The following is a 16,384-nucleotide window of genomic DNA, read 5'->3' on the forward strand; positions in this document are numbered from 1 at the left end:
GGAAGGCTTTTTCGATTCCCGCAATGCGGCAACAGCGGCCCGCAGTTGGGTCTTGCACTCCTCCAGCTCCTGGGACAGCCTCGTATTCTTCTCTGTAAGAACATGCTCAATAAAGATGATCCTTAAATCAGTTATGCTAACTGTTTCAAGTCTCAGGGGCTACTGATACATATAAATCGCCAGATTTACTTACCCGTACATCCTTTACATACTGATCCATGGCTCTGGCTAGACCATCTTGAGCAGCACAGAGGTACGCCTCTCCGGAATTAAAGGCATCAAATGCCTCCGGTGAGAAACAAGCGTCCCAGAGTACGGCCCGGTGGAGCCTATGATTCATGGCGCTTTCCACTTCTGAGTTACTAGCGGATAATCTATCTGCATCCTCTGTAGGGGGATTATCCGGCATCTGCCCCATATCGTCTTCCACCTCTATGTCCGGTCCTGGCGCCCGGCTGGTGGAAGCGTGATTAGTAACATCGCCGGACATATTCCGGAAAGCGTTTTTTCTGTTAAAGAAACACGGGCGTCCTTATATTTTGAGAAAGACGACAACCATGGAGCGGGGTTTGTTATACCTTTGCACCAGCGTCTCCGTCCTGACCGCCTTCCTTTTTGGCCTACCCATCCTTGGTGCCTCCTGTTGGCGCATTGCTGCGGGTTCGGCAGGGCGTCCCAAATGCCTTCCCTGTAAAATACCATGTGTATATGGTGGGTGAAGTGTCTAAAAGGAGATCCTAGTTTTGGAGTTGGGATTTTTGGTTTTTCTTACATGCGATACAGGGAGCGGTCCGGGATAGTCGGCCGTAATGGCCACCATGGCATCGTCGCAGCTTAACTGATAGAACTGCCGGTCTATCAGCTCCACGGATATAACCGAATCTTCTTCGAGTCCGGAGTCAAGGGCCCGGTCAGGGTCCTCTGGTTGTGGAGAAGGGCTGCTGACCTCCTTTATGGCTTTTCGCAGTTCCTGCCGCAAAGTGGCAAGGTGAATACTTACGACAAAGAACGCGGGAAAAATGGGAGCAGAGAGATATAACTTACCCAGCTTGGAGGATTGTACATGGAGAATCCATCCCGTGGCTTGATGCGGGTGAACTCCTCTTCCTCACCCTTGAATAGTTCAGACAGAATTTTCGCTAAAGCGGCGGCATTGTCCGGACCCTTACGCCCGCAGCGGGTGGCGTCATCCGCCCCGTTATAACACCACAAGGGGTGCCCGCGATATTGAAGTGGTTGCACTCCCTGCATTATGCAAATCGACATAACTTCAATTATTGTCAATCCTGATTGGGCCAGAGCTTTGATTCGGTTCATCAGATAGAGGACTTCTCTGTTGTCTTCCACCTGGGGGCTCTGTGGGCGCCAACTTCGGCATTTCTTCAGAGGAGCATTGTTGAACTCAGGAAGACCCCACCGAACAGGGTCCGGAAGGGGAACATCCTCCATATAAAACCATTCTGAAGGCCAGTCTTCGAGAGACTTCTTCGGAGTACCGGATAGGTATCCGGTATCGGCGATGCGCCATATTTTGGCTCCGCCCACTTGGTAAAGTGACCCCCTCTGTGTGCGAGGGACAAGGCAAAAAAGCCTTTTCCACACCTCGAAGTGAGCCTCGCAGCCCAGGAACAACTCGCAGAGAGCCACATAGTCGGCGATATGTAGGATGGATGCGGGGGTGAAGTTGTGTAATTGGAGGCCGTAGAACTCCAGGAGCCCGCGGAGGAACGGATGAATTGGAAATCCGAGTCCCCTTAATAGATAGGGGACAAGGCAGACCCGTTCCCCCATAGAGGGACAAGGAAAGCTCTCCGCTTGCTCCCCGCCATTATAGGTGGCGAGCCCGGCTCGAACGGGCACCATGTACGCTGGAGGGAGAAATCCCTTAGACTGCAGTTTGACTAAATGACTGTGTGGGACTGAACACCTCTCCCAATCACCGGGCTTAGGGCTTCCGGGGCGGGAGGAGGAGTTGCGGAGGTCGGCCATGCTGGAATGGATCTTTCTGGAACGCGCTCTGATGGACTCTCGCTGGGGGAGGATGGTATGGATCGGATCTAAGGATCCCCATCCCTTTAATAGACAATTTATTTATCTGGCTAGGGGGCGAATGTAAAAATGCCCTGGCGCTTCGTATTCATTCGACGCGTGGGAGAAAGCCCTTATTGGGCACAGAAGCCAAGAGGTCCGAACATTTATGGGACCGGACACTGCTTTACAGACGTTCGAAAGATGGAGAAGAACCTGCCTTGCAATGCGGAAGACAATACTGCGCGCCGGACTCGTCGTCATTGAAGCCTGGTTCGGGGGCTACTGAGGGAGTCCTGGATTAGGGGGACTCTAGATAGCCAGACTATTTCCTTTGGCCGGACTGTTGGACTATGAAGATACAAGATTGAAAACTTCGTCCCGTGTTCGGATGCGACTCTACTTGGCGTGGAAGGCAAGCTAGGCAATACGGATATGTATATCTCCTCCTTTGTAACCGACCTTGTGTAACCCTAGCCCCCTCCGATGTCTATATAAACCGGAGGGTTTTAGTCCGTAGGACAACATACAATCATACCATAGGCTAGCTTCTAGGGTTTAGCTTCTCCGATCTCGTGGAAGATCAAATCTTGTAATACCCATATCATCAAGAATAAATCAAGCAGGACATAGGGTTTTACCTCCATCAAGAGGGCCCGAACCTGGGTAAAACGTCGTGTCCCCTGCCTCCTGTTACCATCCGCCTTAGATGCACAATTCGGGACCCCCTACCCGAGATCCGCCGGTTTTGACACCGACACTCCCGCTTCAACAATGCTTGTCTTTCTCACTTTCGCTTTCCTTTTTGAAAAAGTTTTGGGTTCCCCTCTTTATTTTTGTTGTTTTTAAACTATATAAAAGCACTCAATAGAAATAAATGACTCTCTAAAACTTCCGGGTTGTCTCCCTGGCAGCGCTTTCTTTAAAGCCATTAAGCTAGGCATATAGTGCTCAAGTAATGGATCCACCCGGATCCCAAGGTATATCAAAGCCAATTTTAATTAACAATGATTTGTAATTTAGTAGTGAGCACAAAGTAACATATATCATGCAACAATGAAGTCTAACTCTCTTCCTATGCATGGGCATGTCATAAAAGAACAATTGATGCACACAAAGTAAAGGCCAATGCATAGTATAAATAGTTTCTTGCAATTTTATCATGTGGGAAGCATAGAGAGGTGGAGATATAGTTCCTCTCTCATAATAATTGCAAGTAGGAGCAGCAAGCACATGCATATTATACCTATCAAAATCATCATGTGTAATAGTAAAACGCAACCCATCAATGTAATCCTTAATAAGGGCAAACTTCTCCGATGTAGTGTAGTTGGGAGAATTCAAAAAGATAATAGGACTATCATGTGTGGGTGCAATAGCAACAATTTCATGTTTAACATAAGGAACTATAGCAAGTTCATCTCCATAAGCATAATTCATATTGGCATCTTGGCCACAAGCATAGCAAGCATCATCAAAAAGGGATATTTCAAGAGAATCAATGGGATCATAACAATCATCCTCTGGTAAGCCCGAAGGGAAATTAAACAATGTATGAGTTGAAGAGTTACTCTCATTAGAAGGTGGGCACGGGTAGCTAATCCGCTCTTCCTCCTTTTGTTCTTCGCTCTCTTCCTCATCTTTTTAATCCAATGAGCTCACAGTTTCATCAATTTCTTCTTCCATAGACTCCTGCAAAATATTAGTCTCTTCTTGGACAGCGGAGACTTTCTCAATAAATGCATTAATTTCGTAATTGTATTCATAATTCTCATAACAATATTTCAGGATAGCTAAATTTTTAGGTCTATAAACAGCATCATCAAAATCTTCAAACTCTTTAAACATAGATTCAATTTCATAAGCACCCATAAAAGCAACAAATTCTTCTATTTGTTCCACATCATAGTAATCATATATACCATTAGCATAAGAAGCTAAGGTTTCATTATCATTAAATTCACATGAAAAGGGAAGGTGTGGAGCCTTCACCTTAGAGCAACAAGTATAATCATATCTCAAGCATAGTTGCCTAGCATACCAATTCAATATATGAATTGGATCCCATAATAGTTTCCCCTTTTGTGTCAAGCGGTAATCCCTAAAGTATTCACGTTGATCCAACGTTAGTCCCATTACATAATTGAATGGGGTTTTCTCAGGATTATTAAAGTAGTACATAATATTTTTCACATAACCATCATCGAGGGTGTTAGGAGGTTCCCCATCTCCATGAGTAGCAAGTACACCTAATTTTTTGGTATTTCATGTTCCATATCCATAACTAAAGATAGAGAACAACTAAGAACACCAAATAAAAATTACTTAGTAATAAAGCAAACAAGCACACACGAGAATATTCACCCAGTTGGAAATATGCCCTAGAGGCAATAATAAAAGCATTATTATTATGTTTCCTTGTTCATGATAATTGTCTTTATTCATGCTATAATTGTATTATCCCGAAATCGTAATACATGTGTGAATAATAGACACCAACATGTCCCTAGTAAGCCTCTAGTTGACTAGCTCGTTGATCAATAGATAGTCATGGTTTCCTGACTATGGGCATTGGATGTCATTGATAACGAGATCACATCATTAGGAGAATGATGTGATGGACAAGACCCAATCCTAAACATAGCACAAGATCATATAGTTCGTTTGCTAGAGTTTTCCAATGTCAAGTATCCTTTCCTTAGACCATGAGATCGTGTAACTCCCGGATACCGTTGGAGTGCTTTGGGTGTACCAAACGTCACAACGTAACTGGGTGACTATAAAGGTATACTACGGGTATCTCCGAAAGTGTCTGTTGGGTTGACACGGATCAAGACTGGGATTTGTCACTCCGTATGACGGAGAGGTATCACTGGGCCCACTCGGTAATGCATCATCATAATGAGCTCAAAGTGACCAAGTGTCTGGTCACAGGATCATGCATTACGGTACGAGTAAAGTGACTTGCCGGTAACAAGATTGAACGAGGTATTGGGATACCGACGATCGAATCTCGGGCAAGTAACATACCGATTGACAAAGGGAATTGTATACGGGGTTGCTTGAATCCTCGACATCGTGGTTCATCCGATGAGATCATCGAGGAGCATGTGGGAGCCAACATGGGTATCCAGATCCCGCTGTTGGTTATTGACCGGAGAGTCGTCTCGGTCATGTCTACATGTCTCCCGAACCCGTAGGGTCTACACACTTAAGGTTCGGTGACGCTGGGGTTGTAGGGATATGTATATGCAGTAACCCGAATGTTGTTCGAAGTCCCGGATGAGATCCCGGACGTCACGAGGAGTTCCGGAATGGTCCGGAGGTAAAGAATTATATATAGGAAGTGCTATTTCGGGCATCGGGACAAGTTTTGGGGTCACCGGTATTGTACCGGGACCACCGGAAGGGTCCCGAGGGTCCACCGGGTGGGGCCACCTGCCCCGGGGGGCCACATGGGCTGTAGGGGGTGCGCCTTGGCCTATATGGGCCAAGGGCACCAGCCCCAAGAGGCCCATGCGCCTAGGGTTCAAGAAGGGAAGAGTCCCAAAGGGGGAAGGCACCTCCTAGGTGCCTTGGGGAGGAGGGATTCCCCCCCTTGGCCGCACCCCCCTAGGAGATTGGATCTCCTAGGGCCGGCGCCCCCCCCCCTTGGACTCCCTATATATAGTGGGGAAAGGAGGGCCTCTCATACCACATCTTTGGTGCCTCCCTCTCCCTCTCCAACACATCCTCCTCCTCCATAGTGCTTGGCGAAGCCCTGCCGGAGTACTGCAGCTCCATCAACACCACGCCGTCGTGCTGCTGCTAGAGCCATCTTCCTCAACCTCTCCTCCCCCTTGCTGGATCAAGAAGGAGGAGACGTTACGCTGACCGTACGTGTGTTGAACGCGGAGGTGCCGTCCGTTCGGCGCTAGGATCTCCGGTGATTTGGATCACGTCGAGTACGCCTTCCTCATCCCCGTTCTTTGAACGCTTCCGCTCGCGATCTACAAGGTACATAGATGCATCCAATCACTCGTTGCTAGATGAACTCATAGATGGATCTTGGTGAAACCGTAGGAAATTTTTTTTTGTTTTCTGCAACGTTCCCCAACACACCCCACGCTATTGCTCCCCGGCAACGGCGCCAGAAAAAGGTCTTGATAACCCACAAGTATAGGGGATCGCAACAGTTTCCGATAAGTAAGAGTGTCGAACCCAACGAGGAGATAAAGGTAGAACAAATATTCCCTCAAGTTCTATCGACCACCGATACAACTCTACGCATGCTTGACGTTCGCTTTACCTAGAACAAGTATGAAACTAGAAGTACTTTGTAGGTGTTGTTGGATAGGTTTGCAAGATAATAAAGAGTACGTAAATAAAAAGTAGGGGATGTTTAGATAAAGAAACAATAAAGTAAATATAGCGAGTGTGGAAAAGTGGTGGTAGGACTTGTGAAATTGCCCCTAAGCAATTGACTACTTTACTAGACCGATAGCAAGTATTATGTGGGAGAGACCACTGCTAGCATGTCATCCCTGACTTGGAATTCTATGCACTTATGATTGGAACTATTAGCAAGCATCCGCAACTACTAATGTTCATTAAGGTAAAACCCAACCATAGCATTAAGATATATTGGTCCCCCTTCAATCCCGTATGCATCAATTTCTATGCTAGGTTGAAGCTTCTGTCACTCTTGCCCTCCAATACATAGTCCTATCAACATACAACTAACCCTAGGGTATGATCCACGCACGCAATCATATGATGGGCACCAAAGGACAGCAACATAACCACAAGAAAATTAAATCAATCATAGCAATTCATCAACCATTGATAGGACAACGAAAATCTACTCAGACATCATAAGATGGCAACACATCATTGGATAATAATATGAAGCATAACGCACCATGTTCAAGTAGAGGGTACAGCGGGTTGCGGGAGAGTGGACCACTGTAGATAGAGGGGGGAAGGTGATGGAGATGTTTGTGAAGATGGCGGAGGTGTTGGTGTAGATCGCAGTGATGATGATGGCCCCCGGTGGCACTCCGGTGCCACCGGAAGCGAGGGGGAGAGAGCCCCCCTCCTTCTTATTCTTCCTTGACCTCCTCCCTAGATGGGATAAGGGTTTCCCCTCTGGTCCATGGCCTCCATGGGAAGGGAGGGGCGAGAGCCCCTCCGAGATTGGATCTGTCTCTCTGTCTCTCTCTCTTTCTGTGTTCTCATATTCTTCCCTTTCACCGTTTCTTATATTCTTGGAGATTCGTAACTCCGATTGGGCTGAAATTTTAACACGATCTCTATCCAGAAATTAGCTTTCTTGCAGCGAAAGAAGGGCACCAACCGCCTTACAGGTGGCCCACGAGGGTCAGGGCGCGCCTGGGGGGGGGGGGGCAGGCGCGCCCTCCTGCCTCGTGGCCACCTCGGGCACCATCTCGCGTGGATTTTTCTTCCCAAAAATCATATATATTCCAAAAAATAATCTCCGTCAGTTTTTATTCTGTTTGGACTCCGTTTGATATGGATATTCTGCGAAACAAAAAACATGCAACAAACAGGAACTGGCACTGGGCACTGGATCAATATGTTAGTCCCAAAAATAGTATAAAAAGTTGCCAAAAGTATATGAAAGTTGTAGAATATTGACATGGAACAATAAAAAATTATAGATACGACGGAGACGTATCATAGAGCAACCAGGCAAGCCCCCCCTTGATCAACCCGATATCGCCTATTCCTTCTCTCTACTGCTTGCATTAGAGTAGTGTAGCATGTTACTGCTTTCAGTTAATCCTATTCTGCCACATATCATGTCTTTGCTACTACTGTTGTTACCATTACCTACAATCCTAAATGCTTAGTATAGTATGCTAGTTTATCATCAGGGGTCTAACATTCTTGTCAGTCTGCCATGCTACACTACTGGGCCGTGATCACTCGGGAGTTGATCATGGGTATATACTTATATACATAACGTGTGATACATGTGATGACTAAAGTCGGGTCGGCTCGTGTAGTACCCGCGGTTGATTCATTGATTGGGGGCTGAAAGGACATACTTTCCCGACGGCCCTCTATGTGGATCTTTGTGGTGGAGCAATAGGGCAGGTTGAGACCACCTAGGAGAGAGGTGGGCCTGGCCCTGGTTAGCGTCTACGGTTACATCAATTAACACGCTTAACGAGATCTGGGTATTTGATCTGAGTCTGGCCACTGGCCTATACGCACTAACGAACTATGTGGGAACAGTTATGGGCACTCGGCGTCGTGGTATCAGCCGAAGCCTTCTTGACGTCAGTGACCGAGCGGCGCACGCCGGATTGGATTGGAACGCCTGCTCTTGTATTAGGGAGTCTAGGTCTGCTTACCGGCCGCGTACGCAACATGCATGTGTGGAATGGGCGATGGGCCCAGACTCCTGCGCGCATAGGATTTAGACCCGTTGACTTCTTTGTTGTGCCTAGGTAGGGCTGCGATGTGTTGATCTTCCGAGGCCGGGCATGACATAGGAAAGTGTGTCCAACCAAAGGGATCGAGCATGTTTGGTAATGTGGTGCACCCCTGTAGGGAAGTTGAACTATTTGAATAGCTGTGTCCCTCGGTAAAAGGATGACCCAGAGTTTTACTTCGACCATATGACAACTAGAACCGGATACTTAATAAAACACACCATTTCAAGTGCCAGACACAGCTCATTGATCGCTCTCTCACAGGGCGACGAGGAGAGGATCACTGGGTAGGATTATGCTATGCGATGCTACTTGATGTTGTACTTGCTACTCTCTTCTACATGCTTCAAGATGAAGGATGCCAGAAGCATAGTCTTTGATAGGACTAGCTATCCCCCTCTTATTCTGGCATTCTGAAGTTCAGTCCACAGATACTACCCATTTCGTTGATACCGATGCATATGTAGTGTAGATCCTTGCTTGTGTGTACTTTGAATGAGTACTCATAGTTGCTTTACTTTTTCATTTCTCATATCTCGGTTATTGTGATCATATGATGGAGTCCAGGAGCCAGAGGATCCCGAGGATGATTCTATGTGGAGTCCGACTTTGAGGAGTTGTTAGGAGGTCCTAGGCAGGAGGCCTTCCGTTTTAGAACGGTGCTACTTTTGTGCTAGCCTTCTTAAGGCAAACTTGTTTAACTTATGTCTGTACTCAGATATTTTTGCATCTGCCGACTCTTGTGTTTTCGAGCTTATGTATTCGAGCCCTCGAGGCCCCTGGCCTGTAATATAAAGTTTGAATAATTTTTATTTGGTTCTAGAGTTGTGTTGTGATATCTTCCTGTGAGTCCTTGATCTTGATCGTACACATTTGCATGTATGATTAGTGTACGGTCAAATTAGGGGCCTCACACTCGCAAGAAGATCGGATATTGAAGAAGCGGCTCAACCGTTGGATTAACATCCAACGGTCACTGCTGCTAGAATCGTTTGTGGACTAAGTTGACAAAGCCTTTCTTACATGTCAACTTAGTAGATCAACAAGTCAGCCTCCAAATCTGTCCCAAACAGCACACAGCCCGAAATTTATAGCCAGATTCAAATTAATTTAAAAAGTAAACATACCTTAATTTAAATCCAATGAAACATTACCCGCACAAAAACAATGAAATTTAAAATATCAAAATCCGAAAGAAAAAATATTTTGGAACTAATTGCTATGGTTAAAGATCTCTTGTTCGATAATATTGATGGGCATGTTATTTACTTTTGTGATGAAGCTGCAAGAATTGCTAGATCCAATACTAAAAATAAACATAGACCTGTTGTAGGCATGCCTGTTATTTCTGTTAAAATAGGAGATCATTGCTATCATGGCTTATGTGATATGGGTGCTAGTGCGAGTGCACCTGCTAAGATAGAAGGTATTGATGTTACAATTAAGCTTGCCAATAGAGATACTATGTCACCGGTTGGGATTGTTAGAGATGTTGAAGTCTTGTGTGGGAAAGTTAAATATCTTGCTGATTTTCTTTTTCTTGGTTCCCCACAAGATGACTTTTGTCCCATTATATTTGGTAGACCCTTCTTGAATACTATTAATGCTAAGATAGACTGCAAAAAGGATATTGTTTTTGTTGGTTTAGGGGATATGTCTCATGATTTTAATTTTGCTAAATTTCATAGACAACCCCATGATAAAGAATTGCCTAGTAAAGATGAATTATTGGTCTTTCTTCTATTGCTGTGCATCCTAAGGATCCTTTAGAACAATATTTGCTAGATCATGAAAATGATATGTTTATGAATGAAAGAAGGTAAATAGATGAAGTATTCTTTAAACAGGGGCCTACCTTGAAACACAACTTGCCTGTTGAAATTCTAGGGGATCCTCCTCCACCAAAGGGTGATCCCGTGTTTGAGCTTAAACCATTGCCTGATACTCTTAAATATGATTATCTTCATGAAAAGAAGATATATCCTGTTATTATTAGTGCTTACCTTTCAGAGTAGGAAGAAGAGAAATTATTGAAAACTCTGAAGAAGCACCATGCTGCTATTGGACATACTCTTGATGATCTTAAGGGCATTAGTCCCACACTATGCCAGCACAAAATAAAATTGCAGAAAGACGCTAAACCGGTTGTTGATCACCAACAGCGGTTAAATCCTAAGATGAAAGAAGTGGTAAGAAAAGAAATACTAAAGCTTCTGGAGGCAGGTATAATTTATCCTGTTGTTGATAGTCAGTGGGTAAGTCCTGTCGATTGTGTCCCTAAGAAAGGCGGTATTACTATTGTTCCAAATGATAAAGATGAATTGATCCCACAAAGAATTGTTACAGTTTATAGAATGGTAATTGATTTCCGAAAATTAAATAAAGCTACTAAAAAGGATCATTAACCTCTACCTTTCATTGATCAAATGCTATAAAGATTATCCAAACATACACATTTTTTCTTTCTAGATGGTTATTCTGGTTTCTCTCAAATACCTGTGTCAAAAGAGGATCAGGAAAAGACAACTTTTACTTACCCTTTCGGTACCTTTGCTTATAGACATATGCCTTTTGGTTTATGTAATGCACCTGCTACCTTTCAAAGATGCATGACTGCTATATTCTCTGACTTTTGTGAAAAGATTGTTGAGGTTTTCATGGATGATTTTTCTGTATATGGAACTTCTTTTGATGATTGCTTAAGCAACCTTGATCGAGTTTTGCAGAGATGTGAAGAAACTAATCTTGTCTTGAATTGGGAGAAGTTCCACTTTATGGTTAATGAAGGTATTGTCTTGGGACATAAAATTTCTGAAAGAGGTATTGAAGTTGATAAAGCTAAAGTTGAAGCTATTGAAAAGATGTCGTGTCCTAAGGACATCAAAGGTATAAGAAGTTTCCTTAGTCATGCCGGTTTTTATAGGAGGTTCATTAAAGAATTCTCAAAAATTTCCACGCCTCTGACTAATCTCTTACAAAAAGATGTTCCTTTTGTCTTTGATGATGATTGTGTAGAAGCATTTGAAATACTTAGGAAAGCCTTGATTTCTGCACCTATTGTTCAGCCTCCTGATTGGAATTTACCCTTGAAATTATGTGTGATGCTAGTGATTATGCTGTAGGTGCTGTTCTAGGACAAAGAATTGATAAGAAGTTATAGTACAAATGCCCGTGCGTTGCACCGGAAGAAAAAAGGCATAATCAGCTTGCCATTGTGCATCATTTTTGTACCCAATTTTAATAAATATCCATAACAAGGTTAAACGTGAAAATTTCTTATTTTTAATAAAAGTTAAAATTTTCATTAAAAATGGAACACTTTTAAGAATAGTTAACATTTCATGAAAACTGAAACATTTCTCTAGAAAAGAACATTTTTTATGGAAAAAAATATTTGAACAGATGTTTTTTATGAAAAGAATGTTTTTTTAGTTGTACATTTCTAGATGGACTTTGTTTTAGTAAAAATAATGGAACTTTCTTTGGGGAATTTTAAGTGTTCTAAAAATGCGACCATATTTTTTTAAAATAAAGATAGTGTGAATATATGTAAAACTGTTAACATTTCAAAGCTATTTTTACCGTGTTAATTTTTTTACATATATTTTTTGTAGAATTTTTGTTAGGTAATTTTTACAGATGGTTGTTTGGCGGGAAGAGTTAACTATTTGGGCTTAGCCCAAAACAAAGCACTTGACGTTAACTTTTATTAAAATAAAGGCGCACGAACTCATCTTCCTTATCGTTCCCCATTTCAAGTCTTCCTTGTTGAAGTGCTCTACGCCGCCGCCGCCCACATCATGTCTACCTCCTTTGTCAACATGGACCTATCCCTTCCTCCCTTGGTGCGCCTAATGGAGGGTTCCCGATGGGGTTAGGGGGGAGGGGTGCGAGTAGTCATGTCCATCACAACCCCTACCAGCTGCGGCCGGAGTTGATCAATTGTTTCGTCCAAAGCGGCATATATGATCATGAATGTAAATGAAAACATTAAAAGGTGACAAAACTACTTTTTGCCGAATAATACGCCGCCGCAATCATGGGAGTCCAGTTAACGATTTTAATTGAAACTGAAGCCATTATCGAATATACACATACAATAATAAAAGCACCAAAGTAGCAACTAAAGGGTTTGATTTCAGTCAAAGAATATAGCATTACATCAATATAAAACCATGATGATATTTTTGAAAAATAATAATAATAGCACTGCAACTGCTAGTAAAAGAAATATTATCCAACATGATAATTCGAACTAGCACATAGGACCACCATCAACCACAACATACTCACACAATTTTAATTAAACAGTACATGTCTAATTTTTTTAGGTAAGCTAGAAACTGAAAGTCATTTACAACCAACAATTTGTAATTGACCCTACTGGTCTACATCCAGTGAATTATGAGATACCATTTCTTTTCCTACATATCTAAAGGCACCATCAGGGATGCCAGCCAACAGAGAAGCTTCCTTTTTCAGAATGTATTGTCATATCTTTTCTTACGGATTCATATTGGAGAATAAAATTGTCCCGGAATCAACAAAATGTTCGGATTACTTTACAAAGATCATCATTTTTTGTTAATATGAAACCTTATGAATCGTATTTCCTCAAATATGTACGTCTCCCAGCTGCAAGTCACCACCTCTTCCATCCATTTTAGAAGCTTCACCATTCACCACGACGCCTCTGAGCCACCGCCATCAATTTCTTTGAAAACTTTGATAGATAGAATAGATAGATAGATAGTGCACTAAAAGAGAAAAAATTCATAAGAAAAGTAATGTATACACCTGATATCCTAACTACCGAGAACCGAACTGTGGTAAAAACAAACTAATACACACCATGGCTATCCAACAACACAGAGTAGTGACAAATCTGAACCGGGTCCCCTTTCCATAGGATCTGATATACCTTCAGGCCGATTAACTCTAGGTGTTCTATGAACTCTGAAAGTCTGAATCAACTCATGTGCAACTTTTGACGATGGTGCAAATGGAGAGGCGTCACAAGATTGGATCCTTATCCTGCTATATACTGTAGTACATTTAAAGCAAATAAGCTAAGAAATTGGACAGCAGGATGAAGGTGCACCACACCATCCAATTTTGAAAAGGTGGCGGCTAATGGTCTTCCTCTTTGAATCCATAAGGAGTATGCTTTTCTATCCTTGAACTAAGCTGAAACTCAAGAGCTCAAAAATCTGAATGTAAAAACTTCATTTCTTGGAAGGAGGGCCACTGCACCAAATCGTGTTGCCTCGCCCGTGCATCACCGAAGCTGGGGCAGTTATTTAACCCGCACATGGTGCACTCATACATAAGAGAAGACCCAAGCAGAGCAATTAAGCCGTGCAATTCAAGTTATTAAAATACTAATTAGTTATTATATCTGGACGGACAGTCTTATGTAAAACATTTAAATAATACGTAGTAGTTTGCAAGGAGATACATACTATTTTTCAAATGGCGTGTATATAAGTATACAACTGATACTACGTTAACTAAAAATAAACCTACCCTTGCCCATCAGAGAGCATGTTTTAATTTGTTCATGACCTCTGCATTTTATTCAGAAACAAGCATGCACCAAGATAATCACATAGAAAGCAGAAACCTCAAAATTCCATATGATTTCTGTTTTTAAAACCAAGTTCCAGGTGGATTCCATATTCTAACTGCACTTTACAGGAATGGACCTACAATCATATTAAGAGGATCCTTTCATCTTGAGCTGGTGCTTCAGCTGTTGGAACACTTAAGCTCAGATCTTCAGTATGATTTTCTTTAAGTGTAGGATCGAACAAAACCTACATGATAGATTGCTTATATTGATTAATAATCATTCAAGCAATTTTCTTGCACAGATAACTCTACGCCATGAAACGTATTGCCGGTATATCTTTGTTCAGTTTTTGTAATAAGATAAAGTACTTAAATGTGTGCTTACAGCTATTGCATGATCTGAAGGAATAAACCAAATCAAAAGCGACTCTATGGTCTAATTATCAGCTCTGCACTATTAATAATACTACAAATAGAACTCTGGTACTAATTCTACAGAAAAGATACACCAAATACACTATCAGGTTCAGTACCAACACCAGTTTAGACATCAAAACATATTTATAGTATAGTGGTACAGCTGCAGGTGTAAAGTCGTGCAAATTCTCGATGGTACAAACTATAAGCTAGCAAATTGTCGATGCAATGTGGGTGCCAAATAAGTGTTGGTGTCATACCACAGTGCACTGACACAAAGCATAAAAGGAGAATGGCATATTAACATTTCATTGTTGTACTAAAGAACAAACCACAGCTTCACTGCAAAGATTAATGCGGTAGTAGCACTACAATGACTTGTCAATAGTGACTTCGCTCCAGAATGAGAGCAATTACAATAGGTTAAAACTGTTGACCAAAAAAGAGTATCAAATAGACAGAAGATAGTTTTGCTGAAATAGATCGGGACTTTGAGAGATCAGATCAAGGAGAGACAGGTAGTGCATGTAACCTTAGGGCAGGATGGCACCCACAATCTGGTTGCTGGTTCGGCGATCGGAGCAGAGGGCGTCGGTCAAGACCAGGAGTTCCCGAACTTCATCCACGATTTTGCATCATCCTCCCGCACGAGGAGCAGAAGCATCACCATCCCCGAAGCACAGGACGTCGAGGTGGACGTGGTTGCTGTCGCCGAAGCCTTAGAAAAGGACGGGGTGCCGCCGCCGTTGAAGCGAGGGGATCGAAGGTCGGGGAGGCCCGCCACTGCCCCCCGTCATACCTCGCGTGGAAGCGCCGCCGTCAGCCTGGTTTCGGTGAAGCTTTCGGCCGTCACGCCGCCTCCTTCCTTCCCTTTGGCTTCCCTTCTCGTGCCTGCTGCCCTCCATGGCCGTCCCTTGGCTAGGTCGTGCCCTTCGTCCCCAACCCTGCGAGGTTGCGGCAGTGGCAGCTGCCGGCGCTGCAGCTCGGCGGCGTGTGGAGGTGATGGGCCGTGGCAGTTTGGGCGACGGGGGCGGCGACGCGTGCGGGATTGGGGACGATGGGTGCGGTGGGGGCAGGGTGTGTGGGAGGATTTGCTCGGGTAGGATTTTCTCTAGCTCGGGTGCGGGTTGGGATCACGAAACGTTTGACGACGGACGAAACTACACACGGCTCCCCCAGTTAGTACCGCCTTGTTTATATTACGATTTTGTTTATACTAATCATAAAAGCGTATTATGACATGAGAAGAAAGCGCATTGTGATGATGAACCCACGGAGTCAATCCGGGTTTTATTATTAGGGATATAAATATTATTCAATATGCTAGTAAAAATCTAGACAGTGCCTAGAGAAATTATGCTACCACTTAAAGGAATTTTTAGCAGTTGTATTTGCTTGTGATAAGTTCAGACCTTATATTGTTGATTCTAAAGTAACTGTTCACACCGATCATATTGCTATTAAATATCTTATGGAAAAGAAAGATGCTAAACCTAGACTTATTAGATGGGTTCTCATACTAAAAGAATTTGATTTGCATATTATTGACAGAAAAGGAGCTGAGAACCCCGTTGCAGACAACTTATCTAGGCTGGAGAATGTTCTTGATGACCCACTACCTATTGATGATAGCTTTCTTAATGAACAATTAGCTGTCATAAGTGCTTCTCGTACTGCTCCATGGTATGCTGAGTATGCTAATTACATCGTTGCTAAATTTATACCACCTAGTTTCACATACCAGCAAAAGAAAAAGTTTTTCTATGATTTAAGACATTACTTCTGGGATGACCCACACCTTTATAAAGGAGTAGATGGTGTTATTAGACGTTGTGTACTTGAGCATGAACAGGAACCGATCCTACGCAAGTGTCACTCCGAGGCTAATGGAGGACACCATGCTGGAGATAGAATTGCACATAAGGTAT

At 43.2% G+C, this 16,384-nt stretch overlaps 1 long non-coding RNA gene across 1 annotated transcript; it reads right to left on the minus strand.

Moving 5' to 3' along the window:
* Positions 1-12,783: 12,783 nt before the first annotated feature.
* Positions 12,784-15,619, minus strand: LOC147965188 (uncharacterized). The gene is made up of 2 exons (XR_015608186.1): positions 14,989-15,619; positions 12,784-14,284 (listed from the first exon to the last, which is right to left on the minus strand). It is a non-coding gene; the product is annotated as an uncharacterized LOC147965188 (long non-coding RNA).
* Positions 15,620-16,384: the final 765 nt, after the last annotated feature.

This window comes from Triticum urartu, chromosome 6A (assembly GCF_056163025.1).
Source record: "Triticum urartu cultivar PI428250 chromosome 6A, HENAU_Tu73, whole genome shotgun sequence".
Taxonomy (NCBI): Eukaryota; Viridiplantae; Streptophyta; class Magnoliopsida; order Poales; family Poaceae; genus Triticum; species Triticum urartu.